Here is a 23,921-nt window from a genome sequence, read left to right on the forward strand (position 1 = left end):
AGCACCCTAGCTACGTGTGAGTTCACCCTTTGATCATTTGCATTCAAGTACATAATTTTAAAATCTAAGCGTAGCTTTTAGAACTATGTGGAAAAACTTATGACCATTTCGTACGAATTTCGAGAAATCACAGGCTCCGGTCCAGCGAGAGGCTACATTTGTAACGACTTAGTACGTGTGAGGCAAGGGCAATGCTACAATGTAGCACCCTACGTGTGATGGGCCCCTGAAAATGCGTCAACTAGAAATGCTTCGTGCTACACAAAGCATTTCTGTCTTATCCATGAGGCCTTTAAGTATTATGACCAGTTTGTATGAATTTAGTGCATTTCTGTCATTATTCGTAGCAATTCGGACCAATTTCGTAATCTTCACCAGTCATTTTGACAACTATGGTCTAGACTGAAATTGCTATAAAGTCCTGCAAGTGGCCATAGAAGGGTGATAACATTAGTCAGAATCCACTAAAATAGGCAGATATAGAAATAAAACATGTCTGACTTCATTCAAATTACCTTCCGCCATTTGCATTAAAGTACATAATTTCAAAAGATAAGCATAGCTTTCACAACCATGAGCTATATCACATATTAGGACCAGTTTGAACCAAGTTCATGCAATTCTATAATCATTGGTACCACTTTGGACCAATTTTATAAACTCACGGAGTCATTCAAACCAATGTGCTCTAGGATAAAATTGCTACTAAGTATGAATCGTCTGCTAGAACAATGATAACGTTGAACGTAATTCTGCAAAACCGGTAGGAATGATAATAAAACCGACCATAATTCATTCAAATAACCTATACACATATACATTAAAGCTCATGATTTTCAAAACCAATTTTTTTAAAACTTCTGCAGCAACTGTATATCATGGCAAGCAAAACTTTGTATCTTTAGTTAAGCTCGCCAGAACTATTCGTAAATACATACAAACAAACACATGAAAACAAAACCTGCATTTTACGGAGATAAGAGACATCAAATGCAACTATACTGCCACTTATTATTAGAGCGGCCCAGTCGATAGGGAGCTTTAGGGCCCTGATACTTATTATGTATCAATTTTGTTGTTTTGTATTTGTATATGTATAATTAATCAAACATTCGCTCCAGCCACCCCCCAACCCCAATCTTCTCGAAATGCCGTTCGGCCAAACAAGAACAAAGAAAGGTATCCATTCATTCATTCATTCATTCATTCATTCATTGTCATTCATTCATTCACTTTAAATATATAGTAAGTAAATGTGACAGAAACCCTCTCAACACACACTGTACGTTCAATATGGCCGACGTCTGCTGGGGCCTGACGACATCCGGGTACCCCTGGTCGGACCGGCACGTCAGGTTCGCTCTGTTGTCCCACTTGGACAGGAACCTCACAAGCAGCGTCAGGGATACCTGTGCAAAAACAAACAAACAAATAAACAAACAAAAACACGAGTAAACAAACAGGAACCGCACCAGGAGCGTCAAAGACACCTGCAGAACTAAGAAACAGATAATACATACACAAGTAAACAAACAGGAACCGTACAAGGACTGTCAGAGGAGCCCATATAGCAAACAAGCAAAGGAGTAAACAAACTGCTGTCCTAGTAATTCAAGACAGTAAAATAAACTCTGACAATGTGATCATTCTTGGCGATTTCAACACCCCTGGCATCAAATGGGATACTACTGTAGCTGACAACAGTCAGGCCTACACAGGCCAAGCAGAGAAACTACTAAACCTAATGGATAACCACGGGTTATTTCAAACAGTCCAGGAACCAACTAGAAATGGTAATCTCTTGGACCTGGTCTTAGTTAATAACCCCAACATAATTGAGAAGACCACAGTAGTCCCGGGGATAAGTGACCACGACATGGTTCTAGTGGACGTTAACCTGGCACTGAAACAAAACAGGAAACCTAAGAGAAAAGTGTACATCCGCACAAAAGCCGACGAACCAGCCATTAAGAAAGACCTAACGGATTATGCAACTAACTTTCACAAAAGAACTCAGGATATGTCAGTTACACAGAAGTGGTCAGACTTCAAAGACAAAATGAAAGACACGATGAACAAGCACATCCCTAGTAAGATAACATCAAGCAGATACAACTTGCCTTGGTTCAACAGAAACCTAAGGAGGCACTGTCGTAAGAAGCAGCGGCTCTATAACAAAGCTAAGAAAACAGGCCAAGAGGAATACTGGAACAAATATAAGAGAGTTAAGAAGGGAGTTCAGAAAAGCATAAGACAAGCACACTCTAAATACGTGGCAGACATACTGGGAGAAGCTATAGTTGACAAACCCAAAACATTCTGGTCGTACATAAAAGGACTGAGGAAAGACCTTGTCGGGGTAGCACCCCTAAAGGTGGGAAATACCATCATCAGTGACAGCGGGAAAAAAGCAGAAGTACTCAGTTCACAGTTCAAAAGTGTTTTCACAGAGGAAGACACCACAGATATGCCATCTCTAGGTCAGCCCTGTACTCCTCCAATGGAACATATAGTAGTTTCTACTGATGGTGTCGAAAAAATGCTTCAAGGTCTCAATCCCTCTAAAGCATCCGGACCAGACCAAATACCACCGTGGTTCCTCAAGTTGACAGCTAGTGAAATCGCGCCTGTTCTAACCAATATTTTCCAACACTCGCTAAACACTGCAGAAATCCCTAAAGATTGGAGGGATGCAAATATATGCGCCATCTTTAAAAAAGGAGATAGAGCGGTCCCCAGCAACTACAGACCTGTTTCACTGACCTGCATATCCTGCAAACTACTTGAACATATCATCCATAGCCAAATCATGAAGCACCTAGAAAGTTACAGTATATTAACGGATTACCAGCATGGATTCAGAGCCAAACGATCCACAGAAACACAGCTTATACTAACAGTCCATGACATAGCTGGCGCACTAAACAGTAAACGGCAGGTAGATTTAGCAATACTTGATTTCACTAAAGCCTTTGTTAAAGTCCCCCATGGCAGGCTCATCTCAAAACTGGAGTATTATGGAATCCAAGGCCCTACGCTGAATTGGTTAAAGGCTTTCCTGACCAACAGGGAGCAAACAGTAGTGGTTGAAGGGAAGGCGTCGGCTCCAGTTAAAGTAGCGTCTGGGTCCCTCAAGGAACCGTCCTGGGGCCATTGCTCTTTCTCTTGTATATAAATGACCTACCAGATCAGCTTGACTCAAATGTGAGGTTATTCGCCGATGACTGTCTATTGTATGTAGAGCTTTCTACACAGACCGACTCACAACTTCTCCAAAAAGACCTGAACACCCTGGAAGAATGGCAAAGCAAATGGCTCATGCAGTTTAATCCCGAAAAATGCTACATTATGCACATAACAAACAAACGAACACCACATGCAACTAGCTACCAGTTTTGTGGTCAGGCTTTAGCAACCACAAAAATCCATCCGTATCTGGGCGTCACGCTGACAAGCGGACTGAAGTGGGGTGCACATGTTAATAATATCACAACTAAGGCGAAACAGACATTGGGAGTGATTAAACGTAATCTGTGGGCATGTCCAACGAGAGTAAAATCACTTGCATACACGTCACTTGTAAGACCGAACCTAGAATACGCTGCGACAGTATGGGATCCATATACAAAGAAAGACAAAGACAAATTGGAAAGGGTACAGAATCAAGCTGCAAGATTCTGTATGAACAACTATGTAAGAGGTGCTAGTGTCACGGAAATGAAAAGAAACCTACAGTGGACCTCACTTGAAGACAGAAGAAAGATGTCTAGACTATGCATGATGTACAAAATGACTAATAAACTGGTGGATGTCCCAACTACTAAGTACCTAATACCAGCTCAGAAGAGAACAAGAAATAGCCACGCATTCAAGTACCAGAGTTATCAACCAAGGATTGAGGTGTTCAAGAATTCATTCTTTCCTAGAACTATCGCAGAGTGGAACTCACTGTCACCAAGTACAGTAGGGGCACTGTCAATAGATAGCTTTAAACAATGTCTAGAGCTAGAAGTTCAAGGGTTAGGTGTAACAAGTCGATCGGTGTAATATAGCCAGCTGCCGCCGCGCCGCGTGCCTGCGAAGCTGGTGTGTTACGCCGAAAGGCGGTTATACCGGCTATACAGATACAGATACAGAATGTAAAGTCTTGTATCTGACCCTTTGAGGCCGTTACCCGTTTACAACTAGACCTAATCAAATCTCCTGTCCCCGACAAAAACAATCACACATACACACCCAAAACAATATAATACCACTGTTTCAACGAGTTAATTAGACAAACAATACGAACCTCTTCAGGTGCCTGAGCTTTTGTGGGCATCGCCTTCAGGTTAATCTACGGTAACCAAACAAACTTCCACCTCTACAGCATTCAAACACATACTGATACGACCGCACACATTCACAAACACACCCAAAACAATACCCTGTTTTTTACAGAGATAGTAAGACAGAGAGAGTACGAACCTCTCCCGGAGCGTTCCCCTGTTCCTCGTCCGCGGCAGGGATGACGAACTTCCTGGTGCCGTTGTACCAGGACAGGCGGGGCAGCGGCCTCCCCCCGACCGAGCGGCAGGTCAGCACCAGCCCCTTCCCCGCACGGAGCTCCACGGTCTCCCCCATGATGGTGGGAGGGCTGGGAGGAGGAACTGCAGAAACACAAATGTCGCATATCAGTAGAAAGAGAACATTTGCCTCTTAAACTGCTCTGAAAGGTGTTCTAAAATCTTTAACATTTCCAATGCCTAGAGTTTGCCAAAAAATGGGCTGGCGCTCCTTCCAAGAGTTGGTGACGTCCACTACAGCATCTTCAGACACTCAGACAAGTTCGAGCTGGAAGGAGGCACTTTCAATACAGAACACAAATGGCTCAGAATTAATTGGCGAGGTTCCTGGTGCCGTTGTACCAGGACAGCCGGGGCAGCGGCCTCCCCCCGACCGAGCGGCACGTCAGCACCAGCCCCTTCCCCGCACGGAGCTCCACGGTCTCGCCCATGATGGTGGGAGGGCTGGGAGGGGGAACTGTAAACAAGAAACACAAATGACCTAATTGGTCACTTTCTCCGATAGCACAGATCAGTAAAAGCAAGTATTGGCTATCAAAGTGTTCTGGAAGTTAGCCATGACGTTTGGCCTTACAATGCCCCACAATTAAATAGACGCACCAGACACTCAGACATGTAAGGGACACTTAGAAAAAGAAGATACAGGGACTCGCTTGCCCCATACCTAGTCACATATGAGTATATTTGTACTGTGTGTGTAATGTGTAATGAGCACTGGAAGATTAGTCCTAACGGACTAGAGGGTATTGTAATAAACTGAACTGAACACGATTACATATTCCAGACAAACAAAATGTTAGTACTCGCTCTGTTTGATAATATAGTTCTAATGAATGTTTCACTTCAAAAAAGTTTAAGAAGTTGAACTGTTGCCAATATTACTGTTTAATCCCACGGTGAGCCAGATGGTAAAACGCGACAGACTGAGGAAGCAGTTTTCCCCACAGAGAAATTTATGATAACCATCGTACGCGCACATCAGGTATCCATTGTTCACAACAACCTCCGTGACGAGCACATACGATCACCTTTAAAACATAAGGGATATAAAAGACCGCGAACTTATATTCTGCACCCAAGGTTGGCTACGGAAGATGCCTCACTGATTGCATCAAATCACACTTTGATGAAGTTGGATTGTAGATCCTTCTGTTGCTAGGCTTTGGTTCCCTTTCATAATACTTCCAGTCTTTGTTCCTGTATTACTAGAATGTAACCTGGGTGCCAGTGGCCTTAACCCGCACATTATATGAATGCGCCTGAAAGCTCCGGAGACGAGACTGGAAATGGAATAATTCATTTTGGAACCGAGCTTCCGTATGGAAATATTGGATCCGGTTTCTCTACTTTGAATAGCGGTAACGTATTGAGACATGTTCATTGTGATATTTTTGCTTTGCTAATATTGTATTTTGAAGTAAAAATAGTCTACATAATGTTTTGTCTTGGTGACCTTAAGATCAAAGAGTAGCTTCTGATAAACCTCCGTGAACAAGGTTGAAGGATTTTCTGGGGGCAAGTCCCAATGCATTCCAGTGTTGGAAGGAAAGTTTAGGCTTTATTTCATAATGACTTGTGCACAGATTAACTTCCATGCTAAAAATAAGGAATGTTATTTGTTAATTGTAATTACCAACACAAAAATTGGACTCACCCCAAACATTTCAAACTGTACAACTCCAGTTTTTGTCAAAATTTTCTGCAACCTATGATCCACTGCTCACGGAGTCACGTGTGTTATCTGCGTGACGTCACGGAAGCGATGGATTGCTCATTCCTTGACAAAGACTGGAGTTGTACAGTCGAAAATTTGGGTGAGTCCAACTTTTTTTGTGTTTACAATTACGTTCAATCTTGTTCATAATAAAGAATGGTGTCCATCTCACCGATGACGGTTATCCTGGCATCCTTGGCAGGTGGAACAGAGAAGACCGTACACCTGTAGTCCCCCTCGTCTCCCGGTCTGACGTCACGGATCCGCAGGTTAAACTCGCCGCTACTGGCGTCCCCGACTATCGAGTGCCGGCTGTACTTGTTCACGTCAACATCGCGACCGCTGGCTATTACCTGGAGTGGGAACAAAAGGAATCAGAAAGTATCAGGATAGATATAATTCTTGATGTTCTTGGGACCAAAGAGCAGCTTTTGATGATTGGAATAATTATCATCAGGTCGGGCGATTTGCGAGGACCGAGTCCTCCCTCTCTCTTGAAAGTATAGATTTATTTGTCATTAAGCTTAGCATAGACAACAATGATTTCCAACACACGGGGGACAGAGAGGAGTTTTATTAGGATAGCACAGTAGGTTAAAAAGGTTAGATAAAGGGGAAATATTCGACGGAATAACAATGGCTTAATTTTGTGTTTACTAATTTGATAGAGTGTTTTTTTTTATTTTCCAAGACCAATAAGTAACAGGGAGTTTCAGTATAAATATTAAAACTGGATAAGAAACCAAACAATAGAACACGCTTGCGGGTTTGCCACTGGTGCTCCACAGTGTATTGTGTTGCTTCAATTTTATGTAAAACTACACTCAATATGACATCTAATAAATACAAGCCCAAATAATAGCATGAAACACTCGAAATTTATAGCGTCTTAGCGGAATGCAGGGACTGACGTAGACATTGGGGACCTCCTTGCAGAACAGTCACAATAAATGTTTGGAGCTGAATAGTCCCAGGGTCAGAGTCATTCACGTTGATATGTAGCCAGCCGGCAGCCTACAAAGTCAAGGCCGGTGCGTCACGCGGAAATATATGCCTATACCGGCTCACATGTTACTGATAACAGTATACACGTTGTAAAGATTTAAAACGCCATATACGTACAGAAAGGTTTACTGCTTTTGGATTTAGCATTTTATGTGCGGATGGAGTGTTTTATATCTTTACGTCATTCGCCGTTACAGATGAACTGTCATTCGAATATAATCTCCTAGTAGATCTTTTGGTGGCTGCAATGTCGTTTTCCATTGGCATGGCAGCATCAGATTGGCCAGGCAGTATCCAAGCATACCAGTACAAAAGACGGGACAAAATGTGCCGAAGCCAACCCTCTACTAGGGGAGTAATTCCAATTCAAGCACACATACACCTGTATCTGCATAGCCGATATAACCGCCATTCGGTGTAACATACCAGCTTCGCAGGCACGCGGCGCGGCGGCAGCTGGCTATATTACACCGATCGTGCATATACAAAAACACTGTAGACATGTAGGTACACATACACATGCGGGTTTAGGTACATACGCAGAGTTAACTACGTACCTGGAAGTTAGGCGGCCCTAGCCACATGACAGGTTTGTTGCCGAGCCTGTGGAAGGCGCAGTGCAGGGTGACCGTCTCGCCCTTCCGAACCGCAGTGGCCGCAGGACGCTTTCGGTACGACGGAGTCTGAGATGCAGAGGCTGCAGATGAACAGAAGAAAGTTTGTTTTTTTAGAAAATTATTACGGTGCTGACAATGAATACAACCAACACCACTGATCTCTGACCTCCTAGCCTGCCAAATCGCCTTTTATTCGCGTTACACTATTATATAATAGTACTATTATACTACAAAAACTTTTAATATTCGTTCCTACAACTATCGCAGAGTGGAGAACCCACTGTCACCAAATACAGAAGGGGCATTGTCATTAGATAACTTTAAACAATGGCGGCAGGACGCTTCCGGTACGACGGAGTCTGAGATGCAAGGGCTGCAGATGAACAGAAGAAAGTTTTTAAAAATTTTGATGACTGAAAAACAAACATCACTGCGACCTCTGACCTCCTGACCTGGTCTGCCACATCGATTTTGATTCATGTTAAAAAGCTACAGTGGTTTGGACACATAGCCACAGAGTAACGGGATCCCTAAAACGGAAGGTGTACGACCTAGGCGGTGTCCTCGTCGTATCTAAAACACTACACGAGGCAGAGGACAGGAGGTGGAAATCTCTAGTTGAACGCTATGCTGCCCCTATCAACTATATCTGCCCGGCTGTCAACTACTCGCAGTATCTATGGGACTGATGTTATTTATGTTATCCTGTACAGAGCACACCCTTAAAGCAGGGCGGTGCGCACTGAACGCGCCCACCCTGTACAAACAGAAATAAGTGGGAAAATAGCCAGTGGCTATTTCAAAAGGGATATCCTTAATGACACAAAAATAGACTGATCTATTTACAGCATTGAACGCAGAAATCATTTTGAAAACAGCCCCATCTAAATCGAGACGGCGGGCGGTATTGACTTTTCGGCACCTTTGACCCCCTGTGACGTCAGAGGTAAGCGGGCCAGATAACCGATAAAGACCCATGTGAGGGTCGTGACATCTTAATGTGTCGAATCGAACGTTTGAAAGCTGTACAGTACGTTTCCTACCAAAGGAGACGGGCGTGCACTCCAATACTTTAGAAACAGCAAATTTAAACCATTTCGATCGCTTCAGCTTTCAGCCTATGCACTTCCTATGTATATGCACAGTTCAAAGACGAGCCCAAACGTGACCGGAGCTTTCTGAACTAAACCTTGATGTGCTGGGTCGAACCTTTGAAAGCTGAACAGTACGTTTTCTGTCAAAATAGTTCATTCGATTTCGATCGTTTCAGTTTTCAATCTGTACTCTATGTGTATGCACAGTTCAAAGACCTGTAGCGAAGCACAGACTTGACTGAAGCTTTCTGAGCTAAACCTTGACCAAACTGAAGAAACAAAATCAACAACTTTGAACCATTTCGATCGCTTCAGCTTTCAGCCTATATACTCTCTCTATGTATATGCACAGTTCAAAGACCTTTAGCGAAGCGCAAACGTGACCGAAGCTTTCTGAACTAAACTTTGACCAAACTGAAGAAAAAAATCAATATCCTCTCTCCACACAGCATTCAAACGCCATTACGACTTCCACACAGGCTTTTCGTCTTGAACTTTTTCTTTCATTCCGGAGACCCCGCTGTCTGTCCGGGGTTCACGGTGATCTATAAGTATTGGGCCGGCGGAGTAAAAGGACTTTTGGATGACTCCAGTGTCAGATGTAATGGTATCATCAGGACTAGCCCATTTCCTTCTGAAAGGAACTATTTAGCGCGGAGTCATTCGTCTTTCCGGCTGCAAATGACACCCCATTTACCAGGGGCGGGTGAAAGATGCCTGCGCCGCCAGGGTACAACGAGTGGGGTGGCGGGAATGCAATTTCTATTAGATGACACGATACGATGGGCGGAAAGTAGGCTACGTGAGAGGAAAAATAATGCACGGTGTCTACAATAGACTCCTGAGATAAGGAATTGCGTGCAGCGTGGTACTCATAGATGCGTATCCTCTATTATCAATAAGAGGATATTAGTATTTTAGAATTGTTAAATATTAGCAATAATAGTTCAACTTCCACATATTATATACAAGTTGCCATACATTGTACCTGCTAGAATTTTGCAATGACTTGGTCTATAAAGCTTAAGCTTACCTAATTTTTACTGACGATGTCTTTTGGTCAATATAAACAATTTTGAGTTGTGTATTTACAAGACATAAAAGCAATCCATTCATTCTATTTATCTGGGAACCCCCTTCCGTGTATCGTATTACCTGGATGTCTAACCTTCACCGACTCACCTCTATTGTTGAAATGTGGTTGTTGATGAAGGTTAGGCATCCAGGTAATACGATACGCCAAAAGCAGTTACTCAAGCAACTGGATATGATTTTGGAAACGTCAGACGTTTCAGCTAGTATCCACTAGCTTTCGTCAGTGACTGAGAGACCAGAGGGGAAATGTAGTTTTATAAGCACTATTGATTGATAGAGATGTTTATTGCAAATTCATGCCCGAGGGCTAATTGCATACAGACATTAACAAGAAAAATGTGGTGATATAACTTATAAGACTATTTGCTAACATAAACTTCTACGTGTACGATATACTTATCGAACCTACTACTACTTAAACCTAATAACGTTGGTATACGTACAAACAAAGTGAATACAAATATACAAATAAAGTGAAGACAATTTTTTTGGAAGTCGAAAAGGGAACAAAAGTCAGATAAGTCAAGACAAGATAATGCAAATTTGCCTTGCCTCTGTGGCCTCATGACGTTTCCAAAATCATATCCAGTTGCTTGAGTAACAGCTTATTGGCGATATGTGATGTCATTTTCTTTCACCATTGCCTTGCCTCTGTGGCCTCATGTGCGTTCGCAAAAGAAGCCGTCCATTGATCTAACCAGTTCAAAAGAACGCCATTACTTTGCACTGTGAGAATCGATTCGCCGGTGGATATAATTAAAAGGGTTTATCCGCTGAAAGTGTTTCTAATGAAAGAGTCGTGTATGTATCGATAATCTATTGTGAATCACTGATATTGTAAAGGGCACGGCGGCAACAGGTGACGAATTACAGCGCGGCGTATCCTTTCATTCTGTTCTGACACGAGGTCTGGTTTGGTCACACGGAGTAGAATATGGCCTCCCGCAAGCTGTATCTGTATCGACAAGCTTCACTGGGTCAGTCTACTGAGGAAGACCAGAGTGATTGGTCGAAAGCTCTAGGTGAGAGAATTTTTTTTGTGTTGGACCAAACGTTTTAACTTTAAACATGTAACTACCAACACAGATGAACTTTCATCATTGTATCTGTATCGGTAAAGCCGCTATAACACACCAGCTTAGCACACTGTCAAACTCCCCTCAACCATGGTTAGGAGTTCTCATAGAAAATTCAAACTCTACTACTATATAAATTCCGGACGTTTCGAGTGACATCCACCACTCTTCTTCAACGTCACTAAAAATCTAACAGAACTAGTCAACATATATATATATAGGCAACTGGAAAACCGGTTGAACATGACGAAGACTCGTACAGTCATTTTGAAGAGCAACTACGTATTACAGTACGGACGCTCCACTTTATTAAATAGTATCTTCTGACATGAAAAGGTTCGGTTAAAAGCATAAAAAGATTTGGTTAAAAGTACCATAAAGCTCAACTTGAAAGAGATACTCGTCATCCATTTTTAAAACGTTGCATCATCGGACGAATTGACAAATGCTTTTACCGTAATGCGCCGCTCTGTCTTTAAATGATGGATCGTTTTGGAACAATTTTCATTCAAATGTGACCCAAAAGTGGCCTCCATGTAAGTTTTACGTCCCTCCATTCGTGTGTCCATAAAGTTATAATCACTGAATCACCGAGCAATTGAATAAGGCCCCCTAAGTGTATTAAATCCATGGACATTCCTGGTAAGATTTAAGCCCGCCATTGAAGAAATTAATGGGTAGAGTTTAATCGGAAAATGCAAGGAAGGTTATAAGAAAGGGGGCAACGAAAGAGCCTCCCTCGGGGGACGGAATGAGATGTAATTATTGCATTTGCCATAAAAGCGCCACGGCGATTACCGTAATAAATAGCCACGGGCTCCGAAAACGACGTCCCCGCATTATCCTTTTCTTCTTCTTCATTTCTTTTCAAGGCGTCGAAGCATTTTAACAACTTGATGCGCGTTCCTTAACGGCTTCGCGTGCCTATCCCATTAACAATGACACTCAAATGTCCAATATACTGGTACTTTGTGTCCTTATGCCAATTACGTAATGAAGCGCGTGCCGGTAAGAAGGCTACTAAACGTAGATTGCCTGGCAATTTGCAGCGGGACGGCACTATATCACTGCGCGTGTTCCCTCAGGGGTGAATTGAGGTCATTACGGAACAGCTCACGACTCAAGCGACTTGCCTCATTTTCCGAAAATTACAATCATGACTGCAATCATACAGGTACCATATTCAATATCGCTGCGACGGTACGCCGGTGAAATGCTTAATACGTGCAATCAAATATAGCAGTTTGGTCATGAGATAGGTAACGTAGCAGGCTTATAGAACTGGGGATTTGGTGGTCTTCGGCTGTTTTCTGATTAGCCCAGTTCTAAAAACGGGGGTAATTCAACCAGAACGGTTTTGTTGTCTATATGCAATCAGCAAAATAGCACATAAAAACTCCAAAAGACCCTGAAGACCCCCAAAATCACCAGAAGGCTGCCATGAGAATCGTCGGCTTAAAAATATAAACTGTATCATCGTTTAAAGTTTAAATAAAAATCATGAACGCAGTCATAGTATATTAAATGCTTGTAACATGACATTAGTAGCAATATGCGATATGTGTGTTATTTTTAGAAACGCAATAATAGGCAATACGGATCGTCTACTATTAAAATTAAAATAACGGTTGAGCTATATCACTGCCATCTAAATGCATGATATTCGAATAAGATTGTGGCAAATTTGCACCAGAAGTCGCATTCAGCGAAATCTGAATTGCAACACTGTGTCAAAACCGTAGGAAGCCCAAGAGATGAACATATACATACAGGATTAGCATTGCATGAGTCGCAGGTTTCACGGCATCTATTTTTATGTAATGTATTTAGTTATCATTCCAAATTTCACATTGTGTGTCAGAGGGAGGAAACAATTATATCATCACTGATAGCAACGTAATTATAGCAATAATTATATAATGATAACACTGACAAGTAGTAATTTTGAACTCAATATCTATTAATGCAGGCACACAAAACTGATCATAATTGTAGTGATACGAGTAAAAGGTAATTTAGTTTATAGTAATTAACGGTATAAATAAACCATAACACTATTATTCAAGCAGAGAATGGTTGTGATATTGTTGTCACTATATCGTATGCAAGACGCCATTTTGCTTCATACGCTTCAGCAGAATTATGCAAATGACTATCAAAAGTTTCTTAATTCTCCTGATATGGATTTCATAAGTTGCCTCCCGTATAGTTTAATTATTACGCATTTGACACGGCTCTTCCAGGTAAATTCTCTAAAAAAACTGAAATTAATGGTCTTCATTTACAATATCCTCCATACAATATTTAATCTAATCAGAAACAAATGCTCCTTTGGTTGGGATGCTAATTAATAAATGAATTAATGAATGAATGAGTGAATGGATGAATGAATGAATGAGTGAATGAATGAGTGAATGAATGAATTAATGAATTAATGAAGACCTTTATTGTACATGCATACCCACTTGGTTAAGTACAGGCCACAACAAAAGGTACTATGATTTACTAAGTGAATTCGTAGTCTTCCTTCATTGTGATCGCATAAATGTAAGAACAGATGTGTTTTATAATGATTTAATTTGATATAATTCGATAATGATTTTTTCTCTTCCCCAAAAATTACACCCAAAGTTTCCCATTGACGACTGTTCACTGTTAACGCTCAGGTGCTTATAAATCATGGTTTGAATCATCGCGCGAGTATTAGCGGCTATTATTTTCTCTTTAACGCATTAGCCAGCGTGTTCCTTTGTTTGGGACGCTAAAAATGACAATGAATGAATAACTGAATGAGTGAATGAATTATTGTACAAATATACCCACTGGGTTAAGTACAGGCCACAACAAAATGCTAAACTACACAAGTACTATAGTTTTCTAAGTGAATTCGTCTTCTTCTCCCTTCTTTGATATGGTACAAATGTAAGAACAGATGTTTTACAATGATCTAATTTGATACAAGATGATAATAATTTTTCTCTTCCCCAAAAATTACGCCCAAAGTTTCCCATTAACGACTGTTCTCTGTTAACGCTTAGGTGCTTATAAATCATCGGTTTGAATCATGGCGCGAGTATTAGTGGCTATTAATATATTATTTGATTTGATGTAAAATATCAAATGATGTTTCATATTTGTGATAATAAATTTTTCTTTCAAAAAATTACGCCCAAAGTTTCCCCATTAAGTACTGTTCCCTGTTAACGCTTAGGTGCTCATAAATCATCGGTTTGAATAATCGCGCTAGTATTAGCGGCTATTATTATTATTATTATCTAATTTGATATAGCATGATTATAATTTTTTCTTTCCCACAAAAATTACGTCCTAAGTTTACCATTAAGGACTGTTACCTTTTAACGCTAATAAATCATCGGTTTGAATCATGGCGCAAGTATTAGTGCCTATTATTTTCTCTTTAACACATTAGCCAGCGGGGAGCGGCGTATCAAGCATGCGTAATCCTCTCTGTTTCGCCTGCCAGTTCCGATGTAGACTTCCGTTCGTCATGCACAACTCTGAACAACTTTGCAGCCGGGAAAAAAGCCCCAGGGTGGATAGATAGCGACGTAATGGCGTTTCTAGCAGCATCAGAACAACGCTTATGAGTTTTGGCGCGAGGGAAATTGGAGAGGGAAACGCGAGATACGCCGATAATTGCTTCTGTCTCAGTAGGGAGCAACAGTGATGATTTAAAAAAAGGATAAAACAGCTGCTCTGGAAATGATTTTTGATGAGTTTAAAAATGTAAAACTGTATCGTCGTTTAAAGAAAAATTCAGAAGGTAGCCATAGAAAAATTAGATAATATGACATAAGTATCAGTATATTTTCAGAAACGTTGGAGGCAATGAGGATAATCTACTTTGAAAATTGAAATAACAGTTGAGCTACTAGTATATCTTAGCCATCAAAATGTATGATATTCGACTAAGGTTGTGGCAAATTTGCACCAGAAGTGGGGGAATTGGAGAGGAAAACGCGAGATATGCCGATGATTGGTTGTGTCTCAGTAGGGAACGCCAGAGATATATAGCCTCCCTAGCATGCCAAAAACTGGGGGTTTGGGGGGGTCTTCAGGGTCTTTGGGAGCTTTTATGTGCTATTTTCTGGTTGCATATAGACAACATAGCCGGCCTGGATGAAATACCTCCGTTTTGTTTAGAACTGGGCTAATCAGAAAACAGCCGAAGACCACCAAACTCCCAGTTCTATAAGCCTGCTACGGAGACTAAGAGATAGAGGCTCTGGCAATAATTGGGTTCTCTTATATGTGGATCATCTGAAACAGGGATTTGTGAATGATGTGCTCGGTTTGATCATTGACACATGGTCGTGCAATAAATAGGTCAGTAGGTCAAGAACAAAATTGTTCTTTATCACGTTGAATTATTCTCTGTTTCCTTTATATTGGATTCGTTTTTATTAATTTATCCTCTCATTATGTGTAAGTGGTAGCGTTAAAATAAGTCTTAGTTACTTGAATGCGCTACCACTTCGTGTTGTACCATGTTCCTTGTTAATGTGTGTGAAAAAAAAAGCTGTTTAGATATACATGTCTACATATAGAACACCATCCACATACATGTACCGTGTACTTGCTACATGTACCTGATATCAAGTCGTTACTTATAAATAAGTGTGTGTGGGTAGTGGTGGCCTATTTTAAAAGAGCTCCATCGCAATGGATAGGCCTTTTTCTTGATTATAGATCTCTGGTGTGACCACAAATGGAGTCCAGCCGAAACTATTATGAGATTAGTAGGTTACGATAATGTACCATATATAGAATAAGTCATCTGCTGAAATTTGATATTTGAAACTATGAGACGACAAATCTAATGCATGGACCCACTGACTCATTTTTAGTCTACGATTTCAAGCAAATATATTATTAAAAAAAGACCTAGCTGCTGCAATGTGATTTTTGAAACTATGAGACAAAAAATCTAATGCATGGACTCACTGACTCATTTTCAGTCTACGTAGATAACAAGAAAATGCATTATTGAAAAAAGACATCATCAAATTGTCAACTTTATATTCATAACCACTCAAGGTTAAGATACTGCAGCAGAAACACTGTTAGCGCAGTTGACGCACCAGTATTCGCTTTACAACTTTTTATAGCCGACCATTTAGCTCCCAAGATTGAGCTCCAGAAATCCATAGTATCTATAAAATGGCCACTTTATTGCAAATCCCGGCCCTATTCACATACGGCTGTGGTCCACAATGGGACCTCGCCACGCGTGATAACAGAAAATGCCTTGCAGCGCGCAGCTGATAAGCCCTGTAGCTGTTATCTGTTCCATTATCCGACTTTTACAACTTCGCGCGTCACGCACGAACACGGCTTCGAACGTTCTTTTGTTCGAACGAAGGGTGATTCTTTTGTTCGATCGAACTTTCGAAGGTGAGACAGAACGACACCTATGTGGTAGTAGCGCTGAATCGTTGAATGTCAAACCGAGCGTAGTTTTACAAGTCTAAAAAGGCGCGTGGGGTGTGTATAATAAGAAGTGCAGTAGCTCAGAGGTGACTAGGTATAATTATACGACCACATTTGAGACGGTACCTGGGGCGAACAGGGTGGTGAATTAATGGCAGTGTTTATGCCGAAAGCGGGACGTATTGGCCTCTCATGGCCACAGAATAGACCGGGGTTAAATCATCCGAGCTCGACTTCTATACATATTTCATACCCAAGACAACAATTCGTCGTGTTCGACGTATTTATGATTCAGATATATGCATTGACAGCAAATATTGCGCGATCGTAAAGATCCCAAGGCCCTACCCTTGACCCTAAGGGTCGCACAGTGGGCATCGTTTCATGTATCAAGAACTTCTTACTGTGACCTCTAAAATCGTGGAGATTTTGTTAGTGGGTTTCCATTCCAATGCCACATGTTTACGAGGCGCATCTCCCAAAGGAAGGGCACAATAAAAGAGTATACCTCGTAAAAAAGGGCTACGCATACGATAATTGCCGTAAGCTGGACGTAAAGTAAAGATAGCATTTCTGTGATTGCATCGATCTAAAGGCTATCACATCACCGGCCCCCATCCGCCCCCGTGCCATCAAACCAGACAACTCGGTAGCAGCTAAATTACATCTAGTATAATTGCCAGAAGCAGAGAACTCAGTTGCAGCTAAGGCCACACTAATTTTATTTTCTGGTTCTCGGATTTTCCTCTTTGTTTTTTTCTGATTTGCAAAAAAAAAAAAATTCTGGTTCTGAATCAACTCAAATATGCTAATATTTTGCCCCTAACAGTGGAGGGAAGTCCTTTTCTTCGTACTTGTTACAGTTTTTTTTTTAAATCCGTCAATAAAGTGGTTTGATCAAGAGTTCAAAATTCATCGTTTAAATATTGACCCAGCCTTTTGTGTTGACTTCATGGCTCCTATATAGCGTAGCATTTGGGGCTATAATAGGATGCTTAGACCTGTCTTTTTTTTTTTTTTTTGCCCTGTCGCTTCATATTTTTTCCTGAAAAAAATCCGATAACCAACAAATTAAATTGGTGTGGCCTAAATTACATCTAGTATAATTGCCAGGAGCAGAAGTCATGATGCTCTCCCGGAGGGAAGACTTGGTCGGAGACAAAGCTGATACAGAGGTAACAACCGCGGCATTGATCTGGCTACGTGGGATGCGTGCTGTATTGACTGATAATCCGTCAGTGGGTATGATCATAGCGCCGAGAGACGTAGCCTCCATTGCACGCCAAAAACTGGGGGTTTGGGGGTCTTCATGGTCTTTGGAAGTGGTACAATCTGGTGTATAACGTTCAGCATCACGACTCCGTACTTTGAGTAAAGACCTGACGACACAGAAAGACAGGCCTGATCAGTAGCCTCCATAGCATGCCAAAAACTGAGGTTTTGGGGGGTCTTTTGGAGCTTTTATGTGCTATTTTCTGATTGTATATAGACAACATAGCCGGCCTGTTGAATTACCCCCGTTTTTGGAACTGGACTAATCAGAAAAAAAAACGAAGACCACCAATCCCCCAGTTCTATAAGCCTGCTACGGAGGCTACGGGAGACGTTCCTATATACGTGGGGCCCACCCGCGGGGTATCCTATCATTATTAGTACACGCGAAATAAGCTCCCGGCAATAATCATTATCACGTTTATATGATGAATCACGTCGTTCGCTGTTGATCCGGGGTGATCGAGTCGTCAATTATGACAGAGAAATGGCGCTAAAATTGCTTTTTGATGAGGTGGGCTATAACAGTTTGTGATTTAGATCTTGGAAATTAAAAGATTCGCCAAGTACTTTTTTTAATAAATTGGAAATTTGGAAAATTAAACACACGGCGTGATAAAAAGGTATTGACAGCTTGTGATTTAGATCTTAGAAATTAAAAAGATTCGCCAAGTAATTTTTTTCATTAAAAGTGGCTGAAAAATTAACACACACACAGCGTGATAAAAAGGAATACGCTTTATCAAATGCAATAATCAAGACAAGACCTTGGCATTTGCACATAATAAATGGTAGGGCAGTATGTTATGTATAGTTTCAATATACACACGTTAGAAAAACAAATGACCTACGTGAAATGATTTCAGCAATCTGAACAACGTCGACTTTACCCATATCTTTCATCGACCGCGAGGTATATTTGTTGGCTACTGGGCCAGGCGAGGCACTCTCACGCATATATTGTCTTGCTGCAACCTAAATTTGTTCGGCGACAATATAATGACAGTATTGAATCTTGGAGGTTACAATTGGAAACTTTGTAACAAGTTTTCCCTTCTTTTATTCCAACATGCAATCGCAAGACGTGGTGACGGCACACTCAAGTTTTTTCAAATTATTTTTATGCCGCCAACAACACAGGGGACAATATTTTTCCTTTTGTTGGCAAAGTTAGTAAAGAGGCCTTTCACACGTACGTACATTTTTTCCGATTTTTTAATGTTTAAAATTTTTAAGCCATTTGTAATTTTGTTAGGGACTTCCTATGTGTGTCGTTTTCCCGCCATTTTCTATATTTGCATGTGACTGGGTCCTGGGGATGGCGCCACCCCGATGGTATCAGGTTTCACATTTTCGCGCCATTTGCAATGGTAGTAGACCTGGGCGTTGATTTGTTTATCAATAGAGCTAACGTACGGAAATTCCTTGTTTCAAACTCTTTGTTATGTCGTTAAGTTTCAATCATCTGACAGAGTGATTTTACGTTTGGGCCAGACTACAAAATGATAATACTGATAATAATAGACAATTTTATCAGCACCGAGTGTCGTCGGGAAAATGCATGGCCATAGGTATCGACTCACATTTTCCCGCCATTTGCTACCAGCTTAGAACGTGCCTTGTATCGGGTTTCACATTTTCCCGCCATCCTATACCTATGTAAACGTTGACTTGCATTTTGCAAGTCATAGCTCCAGAGGCACGCAGATAGTATGCTGAGACTGTACTCCAAAGAAGGTACATCACACAATATTGTCTCTACTTTGTTACCCTGGGTGCTAGTATAGACTCGTTTCGGACCGCTAGCCGTTTCCCTTCGGAAGCCAGAAGCCCTTCGCCCGCATGTCTAAATTACCGCTACGGGGTAGTCCAGCCCGGGGGAGTTTGGCTGGCCCTATGTACGTTGTAGGCCAGCCAAACTCCCCCCGAAACGAGTCTAGCACCCAGGGTACTACTAGTACTTGGGGGGGGGGGGATTCTGTATGTGCATGTGTTGCTGAACGTTGCTCACTTCTTGTTCATTCGTCTTCTCAATGCTGTTTTGTTTTAATCTCTAGACTTTCTTACCAGACCATTCTATCAATGACATTCAAAATTGGTCACGCTCCGGTGGGAATTAATGCCTTCCGTACCTTTGCAGACTTGCTCGCTCACTCAAAGCGACGACAGGAATAGCTTAGGCAACGATGGATCGACCCAACATTAATGACAGCACATATGGCAGGTAAGTATGTCAAGGCCGCTTGGTATGAAGTACGTTCTGTGACCCAGTTCTTTTATCAACACTGGTAAGATAAATATATCCTTGTCAGCGTTTTCCTAGTCTTTTTCTCCAAAAACTGTTTTACGTAATGACATGAAGTGACATAGTACATATGGCAAGTAAGTGTGCCAAGGCCGATTCGTCCGAAGTACGTTCTGTGACCCAGATTATTTTTTTTAGGAAAGATAAGTATATCCTTGTCAGCGTTTTCCTTGTATTTTTTCTCCAATACCCGTTTGTATTGATTATATGATAATAACCTTTATTTGCATGTAGTGTTGGCAAGTGGAAGCTTGCTGCCCGATGTGCCATCAGGCAGAAGACGAACTAAGGTAAGGTAAGGTAAAAGGAAAGTGGCACTCGTAGGTTTAATGCAGTAGCTATATCGTCAAAGACTAAATGTAAAACATCACTACCTGTAGATAGTTAACACGGGACGACACAGGTAAGATATAACCTATATATATATATATATATATATATATATATATATATATATATATATATATATATATATATATATATATATATATATATATATATACGTGGAGTACCACCATTATCATATCCTCACACATTTTATATCTACCACTATATCTATCTAACATTATAGTGAAATGTATCATATATCTCTACACCACCAATACACCACCATAAGACATTGANACCCCCCCCCCCCCCTCAATGAACTGGCACGAGGATCTGCTGCGGAGATTTGCCAGTGATCCTCTCCGCCGTATCATCCACTCTTCCGGTTATTTCATCTCGTTCGTTCCTACTTTTCATTTCCGTGTAATGGGCAGCGCGAGACAGGAATCAGAATACATTCCTGGAATGCATTCCAGGAAAGCCGGCTTGTCAAGACCATGAACTTGAGGTACTTTAGACATGTATGTAGCTAGTCTTCCTGGAGGTAGACATGCACCATGCAAGCTTGTTCATAGTAACGAACCAGCGGATAGACTAGTACAGTGGCTTCCTACAGGGAGACGTAGAGGTTGACTACGCTTTTGTCCATGTTAGAGAGAGACACTGGTCTCGCAGCATTAGTGTCCGCTATGAGGGATAGGGCATACTGGAGTAACTTTATCAAGTTTACCTCACCGGATTCGTATAATCCGGAGGCATGATGATGATGATGATAATGATGCAAGCTACATGAAATTCAAACATTACAATATTTACATACAACTTAACACATAACTTAACATTTTAGAAGTTAACATCACATGTGCCTATCAGCTATCTACATAATACTATGTGCCCTATCAACTCCTGCCAAAACGTACTCTTCGTTGCTGTTTCTATATACTTCATGTGGCAAGCTACTTCATACTGCTAGGGATCGGTGAACTTGTCTACCCGTCACGGCAATGCACAAGAAGCCCACTCTCCATCCATCAACCGAGCTTTCTCTACATCCGAGTTGACAAACCATTTTCCACGGTATCTGCAACAGCTCGTGAGACAGTTTTTGACACCTCTTCTCTCTCTCCCTTTCACACACAGACAGACACTCGCACACATCGATATAAACTCCCATCTCTAAGGCCCAGGGAAAAATATGTTGTGTATCCGGTTTCCTGACCTACCCCAGACAAAAACCCACCAACCCTGGCCTTTTTTCTGTGGTTGACCCCTCGCAAGGCCATACAAGTTCTCATCTGACATCTTAATTTCTTACCCTCTGAACTTAATTTCAAGAATTTTTCTTTCCGTACTATTTAGTGCTAAAACATCACATCTCGCCCTGCTCCTGAAGGACATCAGTTTCACATTCCTATACTTATTGGATGAGTTCATTCACAATTCAAAAGGAAAAAAAATAAAAAAGAAGAACCCCTACCTATCTCGCTACCGACCCGATTATTTTCAGGGCCGTAAACATCTACACAATATTATTTTTTCCTCGGCCCTAGTACGTGTGACGTACGCCCTGACGGCAGTACAATTTAGTGCTGAAACACACAACATCTCGCACGCACCGGCCGTCGTTGAATTGTCGGTGACAAAGCCTTGGGAAATGCGGGCTGACAGCCGCGTATCTTGTATCCCGGTCCTGATGCATGCACAACATCTCGCTCACACCAACCGGTGTTGAGCTAAATTCTTGAGCTAACACATACGTGAGAGGTCAGGTGTTTAGGGTTAGTATCAGGGTTAGGGTTAGGGTTAGGGTTAGGGGTTGGGATCCTTGTTCAGGGCTTAGTAAATAAGGGTTAGAATTAAGATTGAGGTTAGGTTAGGGTTAGGTTAGGTTAGGTTAGGTTAGGGTTAGGTTAGGTTAGGTTAGGTTAGGTTAGGTTAGGTTTAGTCTCCCACGTAACGACTACAACCACCCCAACCCCCATCCCTTGTCTCTGGTATGTTGGAAGCCCCCAAGTACTGTTTGAGTCATGTATTTGGCAGTATCATGTATTTGGCTTGGCACTAGCCGTGAAGCGCGCGTTACTTTTCCGGTGACAAAGCCTTGGGAAATGCGTCCTGACAGCCGCGTGAGAGATTATTGTATCCCGGCCGGCAAATGGACCGTGTTCCGCGAGATGGAAAGATCATTTCTCGGACGCCGCTGTAGATCCCATGAATGTGGCGTCGCCCGGAAATCCGTCTATATAATTCTTACATTATGCTGTTCAACACTGAGCGCTTGGCTGGTGACATGCCCGTGCAGCAAATACAATACATAATACAAAAGGAAGGAATGCAATACGCATGTTGTATTGATGAACGTTATTTAAGCTGCAAGGAAAAGTACTGCATTTTCAATATATTGACAACTATAAATATTTTCCACATAAAAGCATCAAAAGTGTTTACCCATATTTGACGTACGCGTGCGTTATGATGCACAGTTATTAACGATGCTAATAGCTTTAATGAGTATTAATCTACGCATGATTGAGGCAATGCTGTGCACCTTATTTGCATAACAATTACTAGTATTAACAGGTATAGAGGAACTTCTACACAAAATATACTAAATAAGTTTTGTTATACAAGGGAGGGGGCGAGGAAGCAAGCACTGGTTAGAAGATAGTGGGAGGCTGAGACGGCCCACACAGGCACTAGATGAAACGATGCATATATACGCAAAGAGTAAGAAAAATACATGTACCAGAAAAGTACAGTTTATGACTGAGGCAGGAGTGCAAGGACTACTGGTCTCTTGACAATAGTGAAATAAATGTATAGGATTATACCTCCACGCTTGAAAAAGCACTCGCCATGTTCAGACTGGGAAAACGGGATTACCTACAAGTAGACTCGCCTCATGGTGAATGATGGGAGTAATAAAACATAATCCTATCAAAACGTTTGGATCAGGCATGATATATGATAAAGCTCCCCAGTTAATAGCATTTACAAGTCTGTAGCCGACGGCACTTTATATCTTATTCAGTCACGGCGCGATTATTCCGGCCCGCTCGGAGCTGCAAATATCCAGCGGATAACGACAATTTGACAGTCAGTAGAATTTTCTAGTGTAAACTTTGCTGCTGTTTATGCTTTATTTTACCAATTAAATGCAAAATCGGCCAAATAGAGAGATAACATGCCGGGGGAGTTTGTCTGCGGGGAGAAAACATTTTACCGCAAACTCCCCCGGCATGTTGTCTCTCTATTTGGCCGATTTCTACTCTTTCCAGCCGCCTCCCGAAGCCTGGTAGAGGCTACTTTCGGCCTGCTTGGAGCTTGAAATCTCCAGCGGATAACGACAATTTGACAGTCTTAAAATCCCACGGAAGAATTTTCTACTGCAAAGTTTGCT

The 23,921-nt window shown here is 41.6% G+C and overlaps 1 pseudogene; it reads right to left on the reverse strand.

Annotated features, from left to right (window-relative positions):
* The window catches only part of LOC109485570, a 43,337-nt pseudogene extending 34,970 nt beyond the window's left edge, over window positions 1-8,367 (reverse strand).
* Between the last annotated feature and the right edge of the window lie 15,554 nt (window positions 8,368-23,921).

Source organism: Branchiostoma belcheri, unplaced genomic scaffold (assembly GCF_001625305.1).
Source record: "Branchiostoma belcheri isolate BF01 breed outbred unplaced genomic scaffold, Haploidv18h27 scaffold77, whole genome shotgun sequence".
Classification (NCBI taxonomy): Eukaryota; Metazoa; Chordata; class Leptocardii; order Amphioxiformes; family Branchiostomatidae; genus Branchiostoma; species Branchiostoma belcheri.